Source organism: Schistocerca serialis, chromosome 2 (assembly GCF_023864345.2).
Source record: "Schistocerca serialis cubense isolate TAMUIC-IGC-003099 chromosome 2, iqSchSeri2.2, whole genome shotgun sequence".
NCBI classification, from domain to species: Eukaryota; Metazoa; Arthropoda; class Insecta; order Orthoptera; family Acrididae; genus Schistocerca; species Schistocerca serialis.
Genome location: NC_064639.1, coordinates 1,086,562,299 through 1,086,587,993, shown reverse-complemented (window position 1 = coordinate 1,086,587,993; position 25,695 = coordinate 1,086,562,299). Strand labels below are relative to the sequence as shown.

At 42.3% G+C, this 25,695-nt stretch overlaps 1 protein-coding gene across 1 annotated transcript in view; it reads right to left on the bottom strand.

Moving 5' to 3' along the window:
• The window catches only part of LOC126456703 (serpin B8-like), a 118,189-nt gene extending 98,145 nt beyond the window's left edge, over positions 1 to 20,044 (bottom strand). Inside the window, exon 1 of the mRNA XM_050092439.1 lies at positions 19,943 to 20,044. The gene's annotated coding sequence lies outside the window, so the exon portion shown is untranslated. The remainder of the gene's footprint in view (positions 1 to 19,942) is intronic.
• Positions 20,045 to 25,695: the final 5,651 nt, after the last annotated feature.

The following is a 25,695-nucleotide window of genomic DNA, read 5'->3' as shown; positions in this document are numbered from 1 at the left end:
GAACAGCAAGTTCCCTTGCCGGTCTATGAATGGTAGAACGATGGGTTCGATGACGGTTTGGATGTACCGTGCACTATTCAGTGTCCCCTCGACGATCACCAGTGGTGTACGGCCAGTGTAGGAGATCGCTCCCCACACCATGATGCCGGGTGTTGGCCCTATGTGCCTCGGTCGTATGCAGTCCTGATTGTGGCGCTCACCTGCACGGCGCCAAACACGCATACGACCATCATTGGCACCAAGGCAGAAGCGACTCTCATCGCTGAAGACGACACGTCTCCATTCGTCCCTCCATTCACGCCTGTCGCGACACCACTGGAGGTGGGCTGCACGATGTTGGGGCGTGAGCGGAAGACGGCCTAACGGTGTGCGGGACCGTAGCCCAGCTTCATGGAGACGGTTGCGAATGGTCCTCGCCGATACCCCAGGAGCAACAGTGTCCCTAATTTGCTGGGAAGTGGCGGTGCGGTCCCCTACGGCTCTGCGTAGGATCCTACGGTCTTGACGTGCATCCATGCGTCGCTGCGGTCCGGTCCCAGGTCGACGGGCACGTGCACCTTCCGCGGACCACTGGCGACAACATCGATGTACTGTGGAGACCTCACGCCCCACGTGTTGAGCAATTCGGCGGTACGTCCACCCGGCCTCCCGCATGCCCACTATACGCCCTCGCTCAAAGTCCGTCAACTGCACATACGGTTCACGTCCACGCTGTCGCGGCATGCTACCAGTGTTAAAGACTGCGATGGAGCTCCGTATGCCACGGCAAACTGGCTGACACTGACGGCGGCGGTGCACAAATGCTGCGCAGCTAGCGCCATTCGACGGCCAACACCGCGGTTCCTGGTGTGTCCGCTGTGCCGTGCGTGTGATCATTGCTTGTACAGCCCTCTCGCAGTGTGCGGAGAAAGTATGGTGGGTCTGACACACCGGTGTCAATGTGTTTTTTTTTTCTATTTCCAGGAGTGTATATATGTTTATGCATTTATGTCGATGTATAATTGGTTTGTTTTGTAAATACTATTTGTATTTTTACGCTGGGTCTTGCCTAGGGAAAACTATGCTATCGAACGAATACATCGATAGGTCGTGTGGAGAACAAAAGTGTTTAGGATCTTTGGTAGTGTTAACTCTGCTGCATGGAGCACGGGAAGAGAGAGTCTGGCTGGAGTAGGGCGGTGGAGCAGGTGTGTTGAGTGACACTCCCGCGAGTTGCCGCGCTTTCGGGGTTGGGCAGCATGGAATTGCGCTCGACTTGCTATGATAGTTTCTGACAGGGTGTCGCGGACGGGAAGCATTAGCTGGCGCACATCAACAGCCCGTTTCGCCTGGTGACAGTGTCGAGAAGAAGGCGCGCCAACATCCAGCTTCTGCAACAGCGACGGCCGACAATGAGTGACTGTCGCCACCTCCTCGACCGACGACTTCAAACGTTGAATCAACCAACAAGGAAGACTGAAAGCACGTAGAGTTTTAGAACTATATGGCACACCTCAGCTATTAAAATTGTTCCATTTGCCTCACAAAATTACAGCAACTTAGCATGAAACTTTGTTGCTCATTGCCCCAATTGCATTACCAAGCAGGGTCCCTACCTTTTCTGGAATGAACCCGAGTGTCGTTGAAATTCAGACGCCATCATTAAAGTAATATCATTCGATTTCACTGCTTTAATTTCAAAGTTCAGTTAAGGTATTCATAGCTGGCTACAATATTTAGATTACACAAGCACAAATTAAGAGTGCGAGTTTTGTTACCATATTTTAGCTTACCTGTGACTGCAATGCTACAATGCTACAATATTTAGATTACACAAGCACAAATTAAGAGTGCGAGTTTTGTTACCATATTTTAGCTTACCTGTGACTGCAGCTCAGCTTGGTACGTACTAAATTTTACTATTGTCAATTGTTCAGAATCATTTAATTCAAGTTCAAAGTTAAATCTCTTATTTTTAAATTGCGTACATTCAAGTAGCTTTTGAAATGATTGTTGAGGTAGCCCAAGACTAACCTTATTTTATTGAATTTCGTAGTGCTTCAGAAACAAAGTTCACTATTAATTTCAGTCACTAAATTAACTTTCAATTTTCTAGTTTTACTCATTATTTTGCTAAATTAAGTCAGAGCATAGCGAAATTTATTACTTCTGACAAACATTCAGTTTTCACACAACACGTGTCAACCTTCAGTTGCCATGCTTTTAGTGCTAATTATATGTGCAATGACCTATCCTTTTCAGTTATTATAGTTGTTGTCCATAGGACTGGCGACCGTAATTTTCCCCAAATCTCAAATTTCTCATTAACGCCAGTTAATCGTTAACGTAACGACCGCACATTTACTTTCTTTACTAACTTTACCCCTTTTCAAAATTAATTTCCACCAGTTTGATTTGCATTTTTCCTTTCAAGCAGGATGTAACCCTTTCCCCCGCTCTTCACCGACAAATTAACGTCGGTGACGATTGCTTTTCCCAAATTTCCATTAGGTGCACGCGATTTAATTTTTCACTGTCATTAAGGTCGATAAGTGAGGGGGAGGTTACAGCGTATGTCGGCACCACCAACAGAGACGTCCAGTTGAGCAGCGAGGCGTTTGATTGTGATCCGTCGATGATCTAGAATGAGCGTCCTCATGTTCCAACATCGCAGGAGTCTGCTGTGTGCGGTTGGGAGGTACGCAGGAGATCTGGCAGGTCTGCGCGACCTTACTGCGACGATGAAAGATGCCTCGCGCACCGTGCTTATTTTCACTGTCAGGCCTCCGTATACATTCTGCAAGCGCCTATGAATGTCTGCGATACTCTGGTTTTCCGCCAAAAAAAAAAACTAAATGGCAGCCTTCTGCTTGGAATGCACCTCTGTTACTGCTGTTTTGAAGCCTACGTATAGCGCATCCGCCTATCGGAACTTCATGGAACTGTAGGAGCTGAAGCGGGAATATTCCACGATACCCCATAACAAATTCCGCATTTTTTCAGGCGAAACTTGCCGAGAAAAGAAAATACGTTGGATTACTTATTTTACACCCCTCGTACATATTACTCTTATTAATAAGAGAGTGTAAAACTGTCAGACGACGTCAGGGGAAACAGTTTTTCTTAACTTAGTGTTCTATTTTGAAATTCATACAGTAAACTGCAAGAGATTTTCAAATTAGTTAAACAAATCTTAAAAAGTTTAGGAAACCCGAGGCGTCTTTCACTTTTAGTAACCGAAGGAGATTTGTCTACATGTTCTCAGCAAGTAGGTTTTTCTTTGTGTGGTGTGTGTACTGTAAGACCTTCGGTACTCACACCATGAGATTATTTGGCTTGTCGCTCTGACAAAGTAGGCGAGTGTCAGCAATATGTCTCGTGGTCTTATCGTGGCGTGTTTATCTTCTGCCGTTAGGTCAGATGATAGAAATGCCACTTGCACGCTCAGAGTAGCAGATTGACGGTGACCAACTTTAAACAGAACTTGATTAATTTTCATACACATTTATTAAAATAATAAGAGGCATAAACATGACTTATCTTGATTCTGGATGCTATTTACAATTGACAATCTGAGGTTCCTTTGGTCTTGGTATGTTAATATTATTCTCACATATCTCTGATACTTGACAAAGTGTCTATACATTTCTCTTCATGGCTATGTACAGGAATATGATAATCTTATTAGGCGCAGACTGAAACTCGACTATACACTGATACAGACTAGTGTAGACAAATCAGACTAACTAATCGGAGATCTGTACACTCGTTATAATACCTCGCGCTTTCAGGTATCAATGCGCGAGTGTGATCCACGAGGAGAAAAGGTTCTACGTTAGCAGCAATCTCATTGCCTGCGTTACATATTAATACGCGTATTGGCAGAAGCAGAATTTGGTCCGTCTCTAAGGCAGCGCCATCTCGTTGTGCGGAGATGGATGAGCGCTGCGCCTGCGCTGTTGTGCTTAGCGGGGCGCGCTCTAGTGGGAAAGTTGTGTACGCGCTGACTACGCGGAACTATGTACACAACACTTGGTAAAATTTTTCTCTTTTTATTTCTGACTATTGAAGAGGAACGCACGAGAAATGCAGCTGCTGGTGCAAATTTGACGTGGAATAATGTATACAAACAAATTCATTTCGAAACGTTAGTAGTTACACCACGACAAAGCGAGCAAGAAGAACTGTAGTCACCCTTTCTTTACAAGACGTATTTCTGTGCTGTTGGAACACATTTAACGTAATAAGACGAGAGAAATTAAGGACACATTCCAGACCAGAAGCGCCCAACTTTTTCTTTGTATAACCCCACGTACCTTCATTAATATCATGAGAAACTTTTAAACTTTGTAAATCATTCTCTCTTTTATGTGTAAGGTGTGCTGGAAGAAACAATGCTTGCGGCTATCGTAATACTACACACACCGCCACTGGACTGTGATATACATCAGTCACAGAGAACTGGTTTTAAACGCATCGTTGTTTCCTATTAGAATGTTTGTCTTCCGCTGTTCTTGGTTCTGTCTGATAACGTCGTGCCGAATGACATAGCTGCTTCTTAAGCTTTGCTGTTTTACAATGTCTTTCATTCCTGTTAATATCTGTGGCTATTGTCCTCCGTAACAAATTACAAGATTGCAGAGCTAACAGTTTCTATCACGATACAATGAGTAACACTCAGCGGCATTATCCGCTCATATCAAAAACCGAGGATTCTTACATACGGCATGGTACTAATAAACTCAAATCAGAACAGCATAGCGCCCTTATATACTTCAATTGCAAAATTATATCGGCACTTCATGAATGTTTGCTTCAGTGGCAGCTTTGAGAAAATGGCTGTTACACTGCACGAATTAGCCAATAAATCGCCACATATAAACAAAGAAAATCAACCTGTAGAAGAATTTGTATAGCAATCGCTAGTAACCTTCTCACGGGTAGGCCATTAAATATAACGCAGGCAGTGTGATTGTATTGATACAAATAAAATGATGCATAACGTATTTCGTAGTAAATCTGTGGTTGTGAGCTTAGAGCATGTATATCAATGGAGAGAGCATAGTCTACTGTGCATGTTCTCAATATCAAACCTGGCTAGTCAAGTTGTAAGATTCTGAGGAGAGAACATCAACTGTGTAAGCTGCAAATATTTTTCGTTTAATGTTGCAATCTTATCACCGAAATACACACATCCACACAGTTTACAATGTAACAATGTTACGACAGTTGTCAAACGAACTCATCTCGTCCTCAGAAAGTGAAATAATCCTAAACACAACAATGGTAAATTTTAACTAGAAGTTTCTTTACAAAATTATTCTTATGACTATGTCATGATGTTGGCCAGTACTACGGTAAATCATCCGATTCCGGTTCAAAGTTCGATACTATGTAGGATGACAATCAAGTCTACGGAGGATGGTTAGTTTTGTGACAAGTTGAGCAGAAGATTACCCAAGGTCGCTCGAGTTTACAGTGAACACAAGCTGGTGAACCAACAAGTTCACGCCTCTGCTCGCAGTATTTACCTTAGCTGTGATGAGCTGTCATGTGCATGGCTGCTATCGTCCTCTGAAATCCCTATAAAAACTAATTGAGCCTTTGCTGATTTTTCCGGCAGAAACTCTCCGTATGTGGCACATTCACGTACTAAGTTTACAGATCTAGTGGCAAGCCGAGTAGATAAAATAGCCTCGTACAGATGCGTTTAGTACTGGAAACCTCAACAAACCGCAACTCACCCAATAGCATACTGGCAAAGTATACTAATCTATTACTTTGTTTTTGGGCTGCTTCAATTCCAGCATTGAAAGCTCAGTATCTAACAGTGATACTGATCACCTGTGGAAACACGATTCACAGTAATACTTAATTTGCTCTTCGCTTCAAACTTTGTTCCACTAAATGGACTTAGCCGCCACCCTCATCACAATCACCATCAAACATTATGGTTAATTACTCAGTGTTCCCTACAGGTTGTTGATTCACTTGAAGCTGAACCAACTTGGCACAAGTTAACACTTCTGCCGCACGCTTTAAGCAGTAGAGTAGGCGTTTTGTATAACAGATTGGCGACAAACGCAGCACTCATCTACCCGACCCCTAAGGCGTATCAAAGCACATAGATCAGAATTTCTCATTGCAGCTATACATGATAGAATAATCAATAATGGATCAATTTAACTTAGTATCTGATGATAACAAGCATACGGCAAATACGGAACATAGTGAGGACAGAAATGTCTGCATAACACAAACCTGACACATCGCTACATTACCTGCCCAGATTTCTTTAGCAATTATTAAAATAGCGTGAATACCTGGCCACAATAAAAATATAGATAACAACAAGCTCATCTTCACAAGAAATGTTCATCTTATAAAATAATTTCGCAGGCAATGTAGACTAAAGCATGGTAAATTGACAAGGAACCCCTTAACAGTGCGAGGTCGCAAAAGGCCAACGATGTTTGCGCTTCTTGACACCCCACATATTGTCTACTATGCAAACACAATATTGGCTGCTAATGACAACAGGAGGCGGGACTGGAGGTATCGAATAATGAGCACGGAATGAGGCTTCGGAGAGTAGTTGAACTGCTTAGTCGACGAGTAAAGTGTTACAGTGCTAGGATGCTGATACAAAGCAGAGCAAACATTGCATCAAATCTACAACAACAGTTGCCGAAATCGACATTTCGTGAGAAAGGTGCCCAAGGAGTGAGAAAGAACTTGCGGAAGAAATATTAGCTTTTCTGCAAGATGAGTTAGTGGTTCAAATGGCTCTGAGCACTATGGGACTTAACATCTGAGGTCATCAGTCCCCTACAACTTAGAACTACTTAAACCTAACTAACCTAAGGACATCACACACATCCATGCCCGAGGCAGGATTCGACCCTGCCACCGTAGGATGAGTTAGTGGACTATGTGGTGTCTTGTATGCTCGACTGTGCGGATAATATACATGAGGAGTACAATAATGACTATACGTGCTTAACAAGTGCACGCGAACAGATTTCGAATAATAGCGGAGCAATATGACCGCGTAAAGGAAAACTACGGATCTTCAAGGGAGGACTATGTGCGCTTGTTACGAAAACTGGTGTTTGCGCTTTCAAGGTTGCTCGACACAATTTACAGAATACGCATAATAATGAACTACTAGCCTACTATGTTATATACATCAAATTAAGTGTGACATAGATTAGAGTGACTTCAAGGGAAAGCGAGGTTGGTTGCTTAACTTCAAACAGTGCTACAGAATTGTAAGACTAAGGTAACGAAATTTCAAACAAAGCATCTACTTGTGGATGCACAGCTAACAGCGGAACGGCCCGAAAATTTGTAGATGAGAATAACAACCTTATCCCATCGTTCAGTAAGAGTTTATTTTCAGCTCAGACCAATCGGAATTTGAAGAAATGCATATGAAAGGAATCACGGAATTTAGAGGTACCAGGAGAGTTTTATCAAGACCAACTAACATCAGTGGCTTAACACATTCGCATACAATTATGCGGACTGTTAATCTGAATGGTAAATTGGCTGGAAAGTTATTTATTGTGCTGCGAGAACTTGGAAATGCTCTGCTCCCTAAGGTTCTTTCTCGTGTGCGTGATCTTGCAAGGGTAGTGGGAAATATTTACGTCATAGCAAGCAAGAATGGGAAAATGAGTGTAAGGGAGCTACAACTATGGTACGGTACTTGCTTTTGCTTGCTTCCTGCTCTGCGTATAAAAATCTTACTCGTTTAGAGTAGACTATGCCTCCTGAAAAGTGTGCGACGTTTCAATTCATGCCATTTGGAACCACTGAACAAATTCTGCCTCTGAATGTTTTTCTTCCGTGCCTGTAAAACGTATTATCACACTATCTGCCTTTAAGAATAGCCGACAGACTTTTTCGTCGAAATGTTTCGCATTCGACTGCATGCCATCACATTCCATCAGTTCTCATCACCTCGTTTCACCAAAATGATTCTACGTGCATTCTTAAGACTGGATAGCTGGCTGAACGTCCTGCGCAATTTGTAACTCCCAAGGAGTTCGCCTTCGATCTTGATGGCGCGAACCCTTTTGATTACTGTGGCCCACCATTTTTCATTCGGTGCTCGTAGTGGAAGTTAATGGTTTGCTTTGAACATTTCTTGAATGTCGACTATGTCTATTTTGTGAACTGTGATACATATATCCTACAGAATGTCGATCTCTGCACCTCCCGTCCGCCACCGTAACGTTGTGGACAGCGCGACGGCTTATCATGTCGGGGGCCCCGGGTTCGATTCCCGACTGGGTTAGAGATTTTCTCCACGCAGCTACTGGGTGTTTGTGTCGTCTTCATTATCCTCATTTCATCCTCATCGACGCTCAAGTCGCCGATGTGGCATCACCTCAAAAGACTTGCACCAGGCGATGCGGTCTACCCACCGGGAGGTCCTCGCCACACATTTCATTTCTCCACCTTCAGGACACTCATTTTCTGTCACCTTCCTGGTGAACACAGTGTGTCATTGGCAGCTAAGATTTTTCCAGTCACAATTGTTAACACAACACTTTCAAATGAGTCTTATTAATGATTGAACTTGCTGCAAAAGATTGACCTTGCTACCTTGCAAGACGCTCCTTGTGAGAATGTAGAACATTTTTCCATGCTGCTAGATCGACAGCAAGTGTTGATGCGTAAAGAAGAATGGAATGGCACGTTTACTGCACCCATGAACAGCAATGAAGCAGCCGAAAACACGGAAATTAGTTTTTTTTTTCCTTTTTCAGGGCGTATCTGCACTACGGCAGATTGATAATTGTTTGCATATATAGTAATGCATCACAAATAGCCGAATATGCTGTTTTGCTTCGCCAAAGATACTGATTGCAGCTGTTTTCTATCTTTTCAGGCTACATCGTAAAATTATACAAGAAATCAGCGTAGCATACGATTCGTAGTTTGTGCAACAACGCTGCTTACGATATTTGCTGGCTAGAGTGAACCGTTGATATTACATACTTAATATGTATTCTAAGCTGATGCGAAGTGTATCAGTCAGGGTAGCCAGAGGGGGATGGCTCCAGCTTTTGCAAGACAGAGCCTGTAAAGGCCAAGGGCAGGAAATGATTACACTTTACGATACGTGGAAGAACGCTGCTGGAGCAGAGTTGCTAATAACTCTAACCTCGAACAGTAACCAGTTACGACGGCATGGTATCGGCAGTATACATACGATATGTAACAAGTCGTGGCCGGCCGGGGTGGCCGAGCGGTTCAAGGCACTACAGTCTTGGACCGCGCGACCGCTACGGTCACAGGGTTGAATCCAGCCTTGGGCATGGATGTGTGTAATGTCCTTAGGTTGGTTAGGTTTAAGTAGTTCTAAGTTCTAGGGGACTGATGACCTCAGAAGTAAAGTCCCATAGTGCTCAGAGCCATTTGAACCATTTTGTAACAAGTCGTGAACAAATGGATTAAGACTGAAATATATCATGTATAGTTGATGAAGTCTTCAGTCCATGCATTCATGGTTCAGTACCAACAGGCTAACCCTTAGTGTGAATAAAATAAATTACGGTAAATTGGGAAAAATTATTCAAAAATAAAATTTCCGACTGGTACTGGTGATAATGAGTTATGAAAAGCACGACGTGCAAAACTATTATACGTTAATCAAGATTTAAATTGAAAAGAGACTATTTCTTTCCCAGAGACTCAGTTCGACACGTCTTGCTCTGAGAATCATCTTAAATGTTTTCTTCCCAGGAGGTGCCAGAGAGGCTCACTTTGGTTCTACCAGCCCCTTGGTATAGTATTTTGGAGTAGAAAGAATAGTCGATTAAATGAAATTTTTACGTTACAGAAAAGGACTATTCGAATCTTTCCACATAACGCTGCGACACACTACATGTTCGTATTTAAAAAGTTACGCGTGCTCGTAGTAACCCTACCTGTCAACATACAAATGAATACTGATAATCAGAAATAAATTTGGAAGGATCTACAAACAGCAGTTATTATAGTTACAACACATCAAACTGTGATTCCCGTCACTCAAAGACATGTGAACCACATTTGTGTCATACTTCATATCACACTACCAAAACACAGAAAGAAGGCGGAGAGTAAGAAACATATCTTCTTGAGAAGCATTTCTACAATGTGTTGGCTTACAGAAATACTAGGAGTCGTTTATTAGTGTGTATTTTTTTTCTTCTGTTTACAGGTGTTTACGTGGTGTGTCTTTGAACAACATAGTTTCTGCTGTTAGTTTCCCTTTTTCCCTGCTTCAGATGCAGTGCAGTGCATCACCTCAGTGAAGGTAATCAGTTACGAGAGTACTTGGGAAACATGCTATGCTGGCAGGTGTTCGTCTGTTTGTACTTTTCAGAAATGTGACATAACAAAGTTTCATATTCTAGTAATGCTATTGTTTATATTTCTTGTGCACCATGTAAGCTGACTGTGGACTAGGAACGTGTGGTTTTATTTACGGTTCTCTCCTCACGTCACATACCGATGTGACACAGTGTTAAGGGAGGAGCGGGGTTCGAGGTCCCGTGCTACCGTTCTGACTTGAGCTCTCCAAGGTTTCCTCAGGCTGCTTAGGCGGATGCTTGGCTGGTTCCACTGAAAAGCCTATGGCCAACAGCCTGTCCTGTCCTTGCCTAATCCGTTACATGTTTGTGTATGGTTTATATATGTTTGTATAACACCCGTACTGCATCTGACATCTCTGATGTATTGAGTGGTCTAAGCACGAATAAATAAACACGTATACGGCGCTTTGAAATTTCCAGTCTTATTAGAACTTCGTGCAGGTTCGGCACTCAAGCGCAAATCCTTGTTTCTCACAGGTAGCGCTGTTAACGACTGAGATGCGACTAACCTTGAATTTTGCCTCTACCACTCGTTCTCTCTCAGAACTACTAGTCCCTCAGTTTACACAATAGAATTTGTGTTGGATGGAGCATATGGGCCAGGGCACGTTATAAGCGACGTATTGGAATGGGTGGTAGCAGTGCCGCATGAATCTTATGCGTCATCTCCTACGCGATGGAAAATATCGCCATACGTCTGAAAAAACCACTCTAGTCGTACTCGTTCTGCAGAAGCAGCCACAAGGCGCTCAAGGACGCGGAATAGTCGTGCTACCGAAAGTCGCAAGACACTGCAGTCCCGTTACGCACAGTGGCTATATTTGAACTCCCACGGCTCTGTCACACAGCACTGACGAAATGGTATGCAGCATCGATCGACATTAAAATCAACATCTCGGGTCAGTTTCTACACCTTCTATTTGTTTATTGTGAGACAGCTCTGTGTAGAAAGTTGCAAGCATGAAGAAGCGGCAGGAAGATTATTGCGTAATGCCGCACAAACGATGAAGTCGTCAAGCTCATATTGTAGAAGGAAAGATAAGGAAATCGGTTATGTTGAGGAGAATCACGAAAAACCTGAGGGGATTTGAAAGCTGCTACTCCCGAACGCGAGTCCAGTGGGCATGAATTTACGTGTAATAAATACGTCCACTAACTCTAAAACACTCCTCTTTTATCAAGATCCCCTTGGGCGATTTATATTGTTAGTGCCATCAAATAATAGTCGACTACAATACTATTGCACTTTGGCATGAGGGCGCATCGGTAAGCTTACCGCGAATCAGCGCACTGTCGCGTTTGTAAAGGGAAGGAAGGACGCTACAACTACAGTTATGCATGAAAACTGCACTAACCTTGGTGATTAGAGCTATGAAGTAGATCGTCCATCGCGAAAAGTATAGGCGCGAAGTCCTTCATCTGCTGTACCAGTTTTTTTGGAATCAGTTCCAGTTTCGTCCGCCTTGTCAATTTCCATATCACTGTCGTCTTCATTTGATGCATATTCATCTCCATTCTCTATCCCAACATTGATTATTATATTCTCTATTGCTTCCTCCAGAAAGCCATCTCTGCCTCAATATTAATTTTCAGTTCCTTTCACACGTTCTAAGGCTTTTAACCAGTCATGTTCGGTAATGTTAGATAAAGACTCCTCGGTTAACGTAGCGGAAGAAACATTTTTCTACTATTTTTTTGTTTAATTGTATTCTAGATTAGCTGTACATGGTTCAAATCAGTGGTATGGTGGGAGACAGAACAGTATATCGCTTACGCCTAACAACAGCATCTGCTTTAAAAACCGGCTTCGATTTATTATATCGCACAATTTTGTAAAAGCTCGTTTCAAAACTGAATTTGTTCTGAATGAACCATTCAGTTATATCATTTTCGAAAGTTTCAGCAGTGAGGGGCTTTATGTCTCTAAACAGTACGATACAGTGCGTTATCAAGTACAAAAGTACTAGCATCTGGGATGTTAGAAATCAGATTCCATTCTAACCATTTGTGATAATTAGCGCTATACATATCGTCGTGCCGTGCGGGGTAGCCGGGCGGTCTGAGGCGTCTTGTCACGGCTCGCGCAGCTCCCCCCGTCGGAGGTTCGAGTCCTCCCTCGGACATGGGTGTGTGTGTTGTCCTTAGGATAAGTTCGTTTAAGTAGTGCGTAAGCCTAGGGACCCATGACCTAAGCAGTTTGGTCCCATAGTCCTTACCACAAATTTCCATATCGCCGTGAAGACCTCGAGATCTACATTTCAAATCATAAACTGACTTTGCTTCCTCTATGAAACTGATTACTCCTAAAGAGTGGAGAACAATAGTTCTTTGGCTTGCTCTTAGTCGTTACGCCAGTAACGTCTTCGTGCTACCAGCACTTTTCGTCGTGTAATGGGTAAGCATCCACGTTTGGTTCGTGAATAAAACTGGTGCATTTGGCTCCTTTTTATTATATCAGTAACGTCTTCATGCTACCAGCACTTTTCGTCGTGCAATGGGTAAGCACCCACGTTTGGTTCGTGAATAAAATGGTGTATTTGGCTCCTTTTTATTATATCATTATTTCTAGAACTCCTTTGTTTTCTGGGAGTTTTAATTTTTTCCCTGGTTTCTTCGGCTTTATTAAAATCTTTCAGAACGTATTTTAACGTTCATTCTGACTTCCCTACCATTTTCCTGCCCGCAAGACTGCTCTGTATATAGGTATCAAAAATACGGGTATCATTACCTCATTCTGCTTTTTTTCCCGCTAAAACTGTACAACTTTTAATGTTAGCTTCTTTTCACTTGAATGCGTCCACTTTCGTGGCATCTTCTTCCTCTGTTTTCTATTAACACGGGTTTCATGATTACGAACGACGCCGTACTGCTCTACGGACTATATTTGACGAGGACACACTGAACCGTTTCGCAACTAACCTAAAAGCATTTCCGGTGTAATGAGTTTTCCTTAGTCACCGCTGTGCTTGGTTAGTCCAACTGCCGCGTGTTTCCGTTAACGACTCTCACTCTCTCCCCCTCTATGTGTGTGTGTGTGTGTGTGTGTGTGTGTGTGTGTGTGTGTGTCGTCGTCGTCAGACAATTGCAAGATGATGTATGCAGGTTATTGGTTTTGACTTGGTACAACTGAATATCTCGAAAAATAAGTGTCAAACAAAAAAAAAGAATATCACAGGTGAAAAGTTAATATTTTCAAAGGGGACATCCACCTATGCTAAAAGTGGCCAACTCCTATACCTTCTTCCTTCCCGCCACTCCCCACCCCCATGGGGAGCTTCGGGTTCCACGCCAAAAGATACCTAAGGTTCATGTGGAACAAGTTTTTCTTTCGTGGTAGTTGGCTCTGTAATCGGCGCGAGAGTTACAGCAGTAGTACTGACGAGCACTCCGAAATCACTGTGACTGTGAGATTCAAGGGGACTATCCTTCAAGCATCACCATTGGTGTCAGGACTCACTGAAATCAAATCCGAAGGGCACAGTAAAAGTACTATCAAATTTGAAACACTACATTAAATTTAAAACAATAATATCAAGTAATTGGAAAAAAAACTGTTTACATTTTTATTTAAAATGTAAATTAGAATCAAATGAGTCGGTTCTTAATTGCAGAAATCGGAAAAACTGAATTTCGTCGATTACAGCGCCTTCTACCACAATGTTTCTGGTAAACCCTGTCCGCTTTTTGCATTAAACCCGAATCTGCAATAAAAGCGAGGTTTTTCGATTTGAAAACGAAACTTTGACTCCTCTGGAGGGTGGGCAGATCAGAGGGTGGCAGGTTTGACGTACAGACGCCTCCTTGAAAAATATTAACTTTCCATTTGCAACTTTTTTTATACAACGCATATTTTTTCGAGATATTTAGTTGTTCCTAGTTAAAAACAAACATCCTTTGCACTGCCACACCATTTATCTGGTTTACATTGGCAGCAATGAGAGGAAAATTGGGGCCCGTATCTGTCACGGGTAGTTCCTCAATTTTCAGATTTACGAGACCAAAGGTAAGGATAAAATCCGTGAGGAACAACCTTCAAGATCCTTCAATACTTTTATTCGTGTTAAAGGTGGCTTCTGTGAGTAGGGGTGAAATAATTGACAAGGCGTCATTGAATTCTTCATTTGTGTCGCCATATTGTCCGTAGTTCCTTTATAATTCTTGCAACGACAGAACGAAAATACCTTCAGCAAAATTGATGTGAGGCGTTCGCATTGGAAACTGTCGTCGAGGCTAGGTAGTGATTCTGCGACAAAAGTAGTTTTGTTTGGATCAACAATGTCTGAGAAACATCGTAACACTGACTAAAGGCATTAACAAAAGTAGTTCTGACATTTGCAATCGAATGAAATCTTCGCAGTCTGATAACACAAATAAGTTGCTTTTCCGGTAAAGGTATAAGCTACATTGTTACTTTGTATTGTGTAGCGGAAAGCGAAATGTGGGAGGCAGAATCAAATCAGTCAACTGCCACATTGTGGATCCTGATTGTACGTGTCTCCTCTAGTAGCAGTTTTCTTTTCTTCCATACGACACAAGTAGCAAGAACCGCCAGTAGAGCTTTTAGACATGATAAATTATGTCACCAGACAGTACTAATTAATTATGTCATCAGAAAGTACTACAACGGTTCACGAAATTTCTGACTGGCATTGTTAACGAAACTGACACTAATGGAGTGCTGTGGGCAGTTGCATCAAGCCCTCATCAAACTGCCAAAGTAGACGAGGAATGAAAATGGCTGCAAATTACTCCAGAATTAGTTAGAAAAAAATGTTGTGACTTGAGACTTGTGATTTCCAATTGCTCCTTACACACGTGTATCGATCTATTCTCTCCCAGAAGATTAATCGTTCGACGTTGCACAAGGAATTTAAGCTACACTTTTTGACCTGCGGGCAATAGTTTGCCCAGTGAAAACGTTTACTGAGACGCTTTACAGCAGCTTCTTTAGTTGAGTGATCGAATTTCCGTCTGAACGGCATTAAGACAGTAAAGTATTGTGGGGAGAAAGAGGATAGGTAATAAAAGTACGAGAGGGGCGAGAGTACACATCAAGTTTTCACGTCCCTTAAGCAGAAGTTCGCCTTTCTCCCACGAGGCAGCGCATACGCCATCATCTCCTTAGTTCTATTCCGGAACCTCGGGGCAGTTACACGTTTACAGCTAGAGAAAATGCGGTCGTCCAATTTTCTAGGTATCGATGTAAAATTCGTGTAGTTTTGATTGCGTATTAGGTGAATCGAAATATACTTAAAAATTAGATAAATTTGGTACAGGAATTGGCGGCTATAAGCTTCCAATGTCGACCTTGATATCCACGACTTTATTTGCGGATGTTATCTATAGATTGTCGAAAATGAAAATAGTGGAATGGGTAACTATTCTGGAACCTCGGAGCAGTTACACGTTTACAGCTAGAGAAAATGCGGTCGTCCAATTTTCTAGGTATCGATGAAAAATTCGTGTAGTTTTGATTGCGTATTAGGTGAATCGAAATATACTTAAAAATTAGATAAATTTGGTACCGGAATTGGCGGCTATAAGCTTCCAATGTCGACCTTGATATCCACGACTTTATTTGCAGATGTTATCTATAGATTGTCGAAAATGAAAATAGTGGAATGGGTAACTATTCTGGAACCTCGGAGCAGTTACACGTTTACAGCTAGAGAAAATGCGGTCGCCCAATTTTCTAGGTATCGATGTAAAATTCGTGTAGTTTTGATTGCGTATTAGGTGAATCGAAATATACTTAAAAATTAGATAAATTTGGTACCGGAATTGGCGGCTATAAGCTTCCAATGTCGACCTTGATATCCACGACTTTATTTGCGGATGTTATCTATAGATTGTCGAAAATGAAAATAGTGGAATGGGTAAAGGCACGGGTGTCTACGGGGGTGGAAGTTTGCAGGAAGTACTCTTACCCAACCAAGAATCTATATGCGAACTTTTACACTATAACCAGTTCATTGACGCTTGCTGACCCTTTTAGCGTAAGAGTATTCAAGCATCTTGTGTTGCGTACTTATCTTAGATTCCTCATTATTCACCTTAGAAAATTTAATTTACTCTTTGTTTTCTGTAGTTTTTCTTTCGTTGGGTAGTGGGTTTTTCAAACACAACAACCTCTCTAACACACTTCGAATATAATCACGGCGTCCATAGTGGCATTTTTTTCAGAAACTGACCGAGAACATCAACTCGACAGCTATTAATCTAGCCTCTCTATCATCAGGTTCTTGACGTTATTGTAAGTGGGAGTATTTATTTGTAATCATTTTTTATTTTTTCAGTTGGGCATAAAAGAACTCACTGTTTGAATAAGAGTACGGAAAATTATTTTTAGGAAAACTTCTCTAATAATAATTAGATGACAAAGCTATTTCTGCAGAATGTTACCAAGCTATCAAAGTAGGTGTTACATATACAGCGATTAAGAACTGCAGCACTCATTTAAGTCGTGTATTCGACTTCACGTTGAAAAATTTGATATGCCGCGTGCAACAAGGTGAAGGTCTTCACTCAGTTTTTTTTTAAATCGTGTGCCCCAATGCCGGTGCAAGACGTACTAGTCGGAAAAAGATAATAAATAATAATTTAAAGGCACTACAGATATGTTTTCGGTTTCCAGTTAAGGAATTTTACTGCATACACAAAACAATAACCCATTCGAAACATTTACTATACGATGAGTAATTCTAGTCTACGCTTGAATCTACTAACCTCTGATATACATAACCCAGAATCAGGAAATCTGGGACTTGTCCGACACAATTCATATTACACTAAGTTCGCATATTCAAGTGCATATTTGTTGGTTTCACTGTATAAAGAATTCTGAGATTATTAATTTAGTAATTCATTAACATCTTGAGATTCTGCATTTTAATTGTGTCTAGCACATGAGGCACCCTTACCCGCGTAGCGAATGCTTAAAACATTTCGATGAACCCACTTACCGTGGAAATATTTATCACAAACTAAATTTGTTTCTTGCCGTATTCACGGCGTATTTGCAAAAGCAAGTTAATCAAGATGTCTCGCAGAATAAATTTACAAATATTAAAGCGCGCAAGAAAGAAACGTTGTGTAGAATAGTGTTCAAAAAATGGTTCAAATGGCTATAAACTCTATGGGACTTAACATCTGAGGTCATCAGTCTCCTAGACTTAGAACTACTTAAACCTAACTAACTTAAGGACATCACACGCATCCATGCCCGAGGCAGGAGTCGAACCTGCGACCGTAGCAGCAGCGCGGTTCCGGACTAAAGCGCCTAGAACCTCTCGGCCAAAGAGATAGGCAATACTGTTCATAAAAAGAGAATGCAGAACGTACTAAACTATAACTACTAACTAAACTACCAAGTTTCTAACCAATACGTTATGAAGTGCTGAGAGTTCAAAACAATTGGTTTTTTTTCTACGTGGGCTAAAAGTTGTAAACGTAAAAAAGACTGGACGGTGCTTTTACTGTTTAGGAAAATTAACATGTCCCATGTGTAGCTACGTCTGTGGTTGCCTGAAGACTGCTTTGAGGTCACTTTAAGCAGTAAAATTAGTTACGTAGTTTGAATGCGGTAAGAGAGGAGGAAGGAGAAGAAAAAGGGGGAACAGCGTTAAGTAAGAATCGTCGAGTTTAAACGCGAGATATTCCTCATAATAAATTAATGAAATAATCTTTTTGGACAGTGTAACACGATCATGCAATAAGCATGTATGAAATACTTCCAGAACAGCAGGTAAGGGGGGAAGAGAGAAAGAGAGAGAGAGAGAGATTACGCCGAAGAACACGAAAGTGCAGCGCAAGTAGTGATAAAACATGAGGTTACTTCTGGCTGGGAGAGACGTCCGTTCCAAGAGAGTGCAGAACTCCTAAACCATGATGATACAACCGGAAGACTATGATTCATTTTTGGGAATACGTGCTCTGCTTGCGCAAATACTGTCACGTCTGTACCAAACAGAAAACTGACATATTTCATCAGCAGACGCTGAAACGAGCTTACCTGGTTACAGCAACCAGACTTGGCCACTGTTTCTATGTTTCGATACAGTGTATCGATACGTGGACCTGTTTCAGTGTTTCGGAACAGCTGTGGTTCACTGTTTCGAAACAGTGGTGTTTCATTCCGCCCCTGTCTCGGATAACCGGACCAGATTCGATCTCGAGCCAGACACCGAAACTGTATCGTTGTTACAAAATAAGGCTGTTTCAGTCCACCTGTGCTTGGAACGGACAAATTGTATCGAAACAGAGATGTTTCATTCCGCTCTGTGTCCGACGAGATTCGGGCTCGGCACAGGTATTGAAACACAACATACCACTTCATGAAACACTTTCAAGAGTGTCGAAATCTTTTTGACAAGCAATAGCGTGAAGCTTAAGATATCCGAAAACAATGCTTCGTTTCTAGCTGACTGTCCTATTCCGAAATAGCGTAACATCTGCTTTATAAACACTAACCAAACAATAAGACAACGCATACTATTCACATTGAAAGTAATAAATATGTGAAAATCATTCAGTTAAATTACACTTCTTTAATACCATACGCTTCTCTGTTCATGTACAGTAGTCATATTAAGAAACGCAAGTAAGCCTACAACAGCCGGACGAAGTGGCCGTGCGGTTCTAGGCGCTACAGTCTGGAAACGCGCGATCGCTGCGGTCGCAGGTTCGAATCCTGCCTCGGGCATGGATGTGCGTGATTTCCTTAGGTTAGTTAGGTTTAATTAGTTCTAAGTTCTAGGCGACTGATGACCGCAGAAGTTAAGTCGCATAGTGGTCAGAGCCATTTTAAGCCTACAACATTTTGAATAGAAAAAGGCGTAGAGTGACAGTTATTAGACATATACATAAATTTGATGTAGGTATAGTTGCAAGCAATCTGTTTGACATATCACTAATAGTGTAGTGGTGAAAGGGAAGAGCTGGGAAGCATGACGAATTTGTAGTAACGGTTCGAAACACCTTGAAAGACAAAATTTTTTCTGTTATATTTTGTTATTTATTCGAATTATTTGGCGTTATTTGTGAGTATATAGTCACTGTGCCTATTATCCACAATGATTCCCTTTGTGTGCATGGAAATTAGCGGGATGGGTATATTACCCATGCTAACGGAATGTGGGAATGCCAGTAGCATATCCGTTGTTTCAGCAGTTTGCTCCCACCTCCAGTTCCGTTCGTGGTGGTTCTTCTGTCTTCAGCTATGGCTGTCCACAGCCAATTGAAAAGTATGAAAGTCACGCGACACGAAAGCAGCGCATTTGCTGGAGTAAATACGAAACTGCCAAGACGCCTAAGAGATAGTTTCATACTTTCTGCGACACGATTAGCGCTCTCGCACCTCATTTGTGTTTATATGGACATACTTATACAGTAGACATTCAAGATGATAAAATGTGTAGGTTTATTAGATTACAAAACACAAACTGTTTCACTGTTTCGAAACAGCGTATCGAAACATTACATTGTACTGTTTAATTTGTTTCGAAACAGTTACGTGTTTCAGTTTGCCCATCTCTATGTAGCAATTACTCCTGCAAGCGCATTCAGCTGGCGGAAACCCCGCCGCGGGTACTTACAAGTTAAGCAGCGGGAAGGTCGACGTGTCATCCAGCTCCGGCAGTTCGCCGAACACTGCGGGCCAGAGCGCTGACGAGCATGTGCCGCGGCCCTGGAGGCTACTCCGCACGCTGGAAGCCTGTGACGTCTTCTCCCCCGTGCTGCCAGCGGCGATTGCACAAGCTACAGCCTGCGGGTACAGCCAGTTGTCATCTTTCGTGGTGTGGCTCGTAGCCGCCGACACCTACATCTCAAAGCACTCCGTCTTCAGGCCACGAGTGGCCTACCGGGACCATCCGATCGCCGTGTCATCCTCAGTGGAGGGTGCAGATAGAAGGGGCGTGGGGTCAGCACACCGCTCTCCCGGTCGTTATGTTGGTATGCTTGACCGAAGCCGCTACTATTCGGTCGAGTAGCTCCTCAATTGGCATCACGAGGCTGAGTGCACCCCGAAAAATGGCAACAGCGCATGGCTGCCTGGATGGCCACTCATCCAAGTGCCGACCACGCCCGACAGCGCTTAACTTCGGTGATCTCACGGGAACCGGTGTATCCACTGCGGCAAGGTCGTTGCCGACACTTACATCTACAGACAGAAAAGTTTCTGTCCACAAATCAGCGCAGATAGAGGAAGCAACGCTCGTACGAAACTCAGCCTGCCCTTTTCTCATACGATATTCTGCGAATCATGGATGAAGGACAACATATAGATTTCACATTCCTAGATTTTCGAAAAGCGTTTGACCCAGTGCCCCAATGCAGACTGTTAACAAAGGTCTGAGATTCGTAATAGTTTCTTAGATTTGTGAGTGACTCGAAAACTTCAAGCTGGCTCTCCTTTTCATTACACAAAGTTAAAGTTATAAATCGTTCTCATTTATGGGTATCGGACCACTTATTTAATGTAGTGAAATGCAGGAGGATGTTGTGGAGGATCGACGCTCGGTGCAGGAAGTGACAACTTACCCTCAACATAAACAAATGTAACGTACTGCTTATACAGACAGAAAGACCCATTCCTGTATGATTTCACGATTGCGGAACAATGTTGGAAGCGATTACTTCCACATAATATCTGCGAGTGTCCGCACGAATATAGCTTAAGGAAAGGCGAACATTCGTTTTTAACATATGTAAACTTGGAAAAAGCCTTTGAAAAAGTTTAATGCAATAGTCTCTCTGAAATTATGAAGGTACCAGGGGTAACATACAGGGAGTGAAAGGCTATTTACAACTTATACAGGAGCCAGACGGTAGTTCTAAGAGTCGAGAGGCATGAAAGGGAAGCAGTGGTTGAGAAGGGAGTGAGAAAGAGTTGCCGCCTACCCCATTGTTATTCGATCTGTACACTGAGCAAGCAATAAAGGAAATCAAAGAAAAATTGGGAAAACGAATTGGAGATGTAATTGGAGTGTGGCTAGGGACTCCCGTCGGGTAGACCGTTCACCTGGCTCAAGTCTTTCGAGCTGACGCCAATTCGGCGACTTGCGTGTCGATGGGGATGAAATGATGATGATAGGGACAACACAACACCCAGCCCCTGTGTGGTGAAAATCTCCGACCCAGCCGGGAATCTAACCCGGGCCGTCAGGCATGACATTCCGTCGCGCTGACCACTCAGCTACCAGGGGCGGACGGATAACGAATTAAATTTCAGATACAAGAAATGAAAACTTTGAGATTTGGAGATGACATAGTAACTGTCACAGAAAGCAATAGACTAGGAAAAGCAGTTGAATTGAATGAACAGTGTCTAGGAAGCAGGATGTAAAATGAACATCAACAAAAGCAAAGTAAAAGATAACGGAATGTAGTCGAATTAAATCAGGTAATGCTGAGGAAATCAGATTAGGAAACGAGACACTTAAAGTAGTAGATAAGTTTTATTATTTGGGCAGTAGAATAACTGGTGATGGCCGAAGTAGAGAGGATATAAAATGTATACTGGGAATGGCAAGAAAAGCATTTCTGAAGAAGAGGAATTTGTTAACGTCGAATATAGATTCAAGTGTTAGGAAATCTTTTCTGAAAGTATTTGTATGGAGTGTAACTATGTATGGAAGTGAAATATGGACGATAAACATTTTAAATAAGAAGAAAATCGAGGCTTTTAAAATTTGATGATGCAGAAGAATGCTGAATATTAGACGAGTAGATCACGTAACTAATCCGAAGGTACAGAATAGAATTGGGGAAAAAAGAAATTTGTGGGGCAACCTGACTAGAAGAAGGGATCGGTTGGTAGGACGCACTCTGAGACATCGAGGGATCACAATATTAGTACTGCAGGGAAGTGATGAGAGGGCGGGACGGGTGGGGGGGGGGGGGGGCGGAATCGTACATTGACACCAATAGATTAATACCTGAATTGCTATAATAATAATTATAAAAGGTGGCAATTTTATTTACGCACTGTCCTTTAAATAGATATGATGGTATCCTATACTCAAGTACTAATGCAAAGAAACGTAGTGATGCTAAAATGCTTTAAATTCTTGCTATGATTTAATCTTTAAAATTTAATAAGTCTCTTCCTGTTAATATTTAATTAATTAACTTACGTCGTTCAGATTTCGTAACGCTGACGGCGTTAAAATTTAAAGTTGTTTAGTCCCTGTTTTGTTTTCTTTCAATTGTTGCGAGCCAGCGATGATGCAATGCTCTTCGCTTTCAAGTCTACACATTTATAAAATCAGGTCCAGGAAACACTTTTGTGATCACGGTTGCGATTTAGACGGTATTCGCGTAATTGTACTGATTAAGAGTTATCGTTTCCGAAAGATGCAGGTTCGATTAAAGCTGTGTGCACTTTTGCGCGTATAATGAAAATATTCCAAACACGTCCCGTAACAAAAAGTAACATGCGAATCACAACCGTGGTCAAACGAAGAAAATATATGATGACATAAATGTTCTTCGCTGTTATTCAGGACAGGTTTAGATTAAACACCGCAATTTTCAGTCTTTAGAAATCACAAGACGATACACTTTAGAGATATTTGTTTTGAATTACTTGTATTTACCTTTTCTTATACAATATGGTGATTGTCCGCAAGGATTATCTCTCTCTCTCTCTCTCTCTCTCTCTCTCTCTCTCTCTCTCTCTCTCCTTTTATAGCCTTTATGCATTCACATTACATACATCGATTAAGAAACGTTTCTTTCTCTACCGACCAGTACGAGAACAAAATCCGCCCAGACAAAATGTCTTACATAGAATCAGTTCTCACTTAACAATCATATATAGTTTAGTAGTACAAACAATGCTAGTTTATTCCGTGCGCTAGAAAGTCTTTGATTCACTGAGCACAAAAATTAAAATAATAAAATTATAATTACATTTTTAATATCGTCAACTCTTCTTTATATCATGAAAATAAGGTTTGACATTGTCGTAACATTATTCTTCATCGTTGTAGCACTATATGCAGTAAGCAGATTCAGAAGGATGTAGGGTGCGGTAGTTACTCGGAGATGAAGAGGCTTGTACCGGATAGAGTACCATGAAAGCAATCTTCGGACTGAAGACCACAACAAAAATAATAACATGCGTACGGAGCTATTTGAAGTGTAATGACCATATAAAACTGATTGCAGGTTAAAGTATACGCCAGACTGCCAATGAGATTCATTGGAAGGACTCTCAGGAAATTTAGTCCATCAACAAAGGAAGTAGCTTACAGAACCCTCGTTCGACCAATACTGCGACATTGCTTTTGTGTCTGGGGTCCGTACCAGACAGGATTGATGGAGGAAGTAGAGAATAGCTGAAGAAGGGCATTTCTTTACAGATTCATTTATTAAGCACGAAAGCGTCAAGGAGACGATCGGCTAACTCCAGGGGAAGGTGCTACAAGAGAGGCGTTCTGCATCACGGTGTAGTTTACTGTTGAAGTTCTGAGAGCATACGTTTCTAGAAGAGTCAGCAAACATATTGCTTGCTCCTACGTACGAGTATACGTACGAGTATTTCTCGAAAAAGGACCATGCAGATGAAATCAGAGAGATTCGAGTCCACACGGAGGCTTACCAGCAATCGCTGTTCCCGCGAACTACTCGCGCTTGGAAGAGGAGAAGGGAACAATTACACTGTTGTACGAGATGCATTCAAGTTCTAAGGCCTCCGATTTTTTTTCTAATTAACTACTCACCCGAAATCGATGAAACTGGCGTTACTTCTCGACATAATCGCCCTGCAGACGTACACATTTTTCACAACGCTGACGCCATGATTCCATGGCAGCGGCGAAGGCTTCTTTAGGAGTCTGTTTTGACCACCGGAAAATCGCTGAGGCAATAGCAGCACGGCTGGCGAATGTGCGGCCACGGAGAGTGTCTTTCATTGTTGGAAAAAGCCAAAAGTCACTAGGAGCCAGGTCAGGTGAGTAGGGAGCATGAGGAATCACTTCAAAGTTGTTATCACGAAGAAACTGTTGCGTAACGTTAGCTCGATGTGCGGGTGCGTTGTCTTGGTGAAACAGCACAGTCGCAGCCCTTCCCGGACGTTTTTGTTGCAGTGCAGGAAGGAATTTATTCTTCAAAACATTTTCGTAGGATTCACCTGTTACCGTAGTGCCCTTTGGAATGCAATGGGTAAGGATTACGCCCTCGCTGTCCCAGAACATGGACACCATCATTTTTTCAGCACTGGCGGTTACCCGAAATTTTTTTGGTGGCGGTGAATCTGTGTGCTTCCATTGAGCTGACTGGCGCTTTGTTTCTGGATTGAAAAATGGCATCCATGTCTCATCCATTGTCACAAGCGATGAAAAGAAAGTCCCATTCATTCTGTCTTTGCGCATCAACATTGCTTGGCAACATCCCATACGGGCAGCCGTGTGGTCGTACGTCAGCATTCGTGGCACCCACCTGGATGGGTCGTCTTGCAGGATTGTGTGCACAGAACCCACAGAAATGCCAACTCTGGAGGCGATCTGTTCAACAGTCATTCAGCGAACCCCCAAAACAATTCTCTCCACTTTCTCGATCATATCGTCAGACCGGCTTATGCGAGCCCGAGGTTGTTTCGGTTTGTTGTCACATGATGTTCTGCCTTCATTAAACTGTCGCACCCACGAACGCACTTTCGACACATCCATAACTCCATCACCACATGTCTCCTTCAACTGTCAATGAATTTCAATTGGTTTCACACCACGCAATTTCAGAAAACGAATGATTGCATGCTGTTCAAGTAAGGAAAGTGTCGCCATTTTAAGTATTTAAAACAGTTCTCATTCTCGCCACTGGCGGTAAAATTCCATCTGCCGTACGATGCTGCCATCTCTGGGACGTATTGACAATGAACGCGGCCTCATTTTAAAACAATGATCATGTTTCTATCTCTTTCCAGTCCGGAGAAAAAAAATTGGAGGCCTTAGAACTTGAATGCACCTCGTACAAAGTACCCTCTACTATCCACCGTAAGGAGGCTTGCGGAGTATGATGTGGATGTAGACAGCACAAAAGGCAGACTTATGCCCAAAGCCAGTTTATCCAAGTTCCTACCCATGTTTTGCTGACATGTGCACTATCGTTAACTTTCACTACTTCCCTTTATCAGTTCCCACCAAAATAATAAAATATGGTAAATAGATTGGATAATGTTAAAACTGTTTAAAGCAGTGGTCGTTAAACCTCTTTTGCTCAAGACCCAATTGTATTGTATGGAACTGGGGACCTGGAAACGACGGAAAGACTCTGTCCCCGCCGTAGCCACAGTGGTACACAACCCCACAACAGGCTACAGCACTCCACCCACCCCACCGCCGCC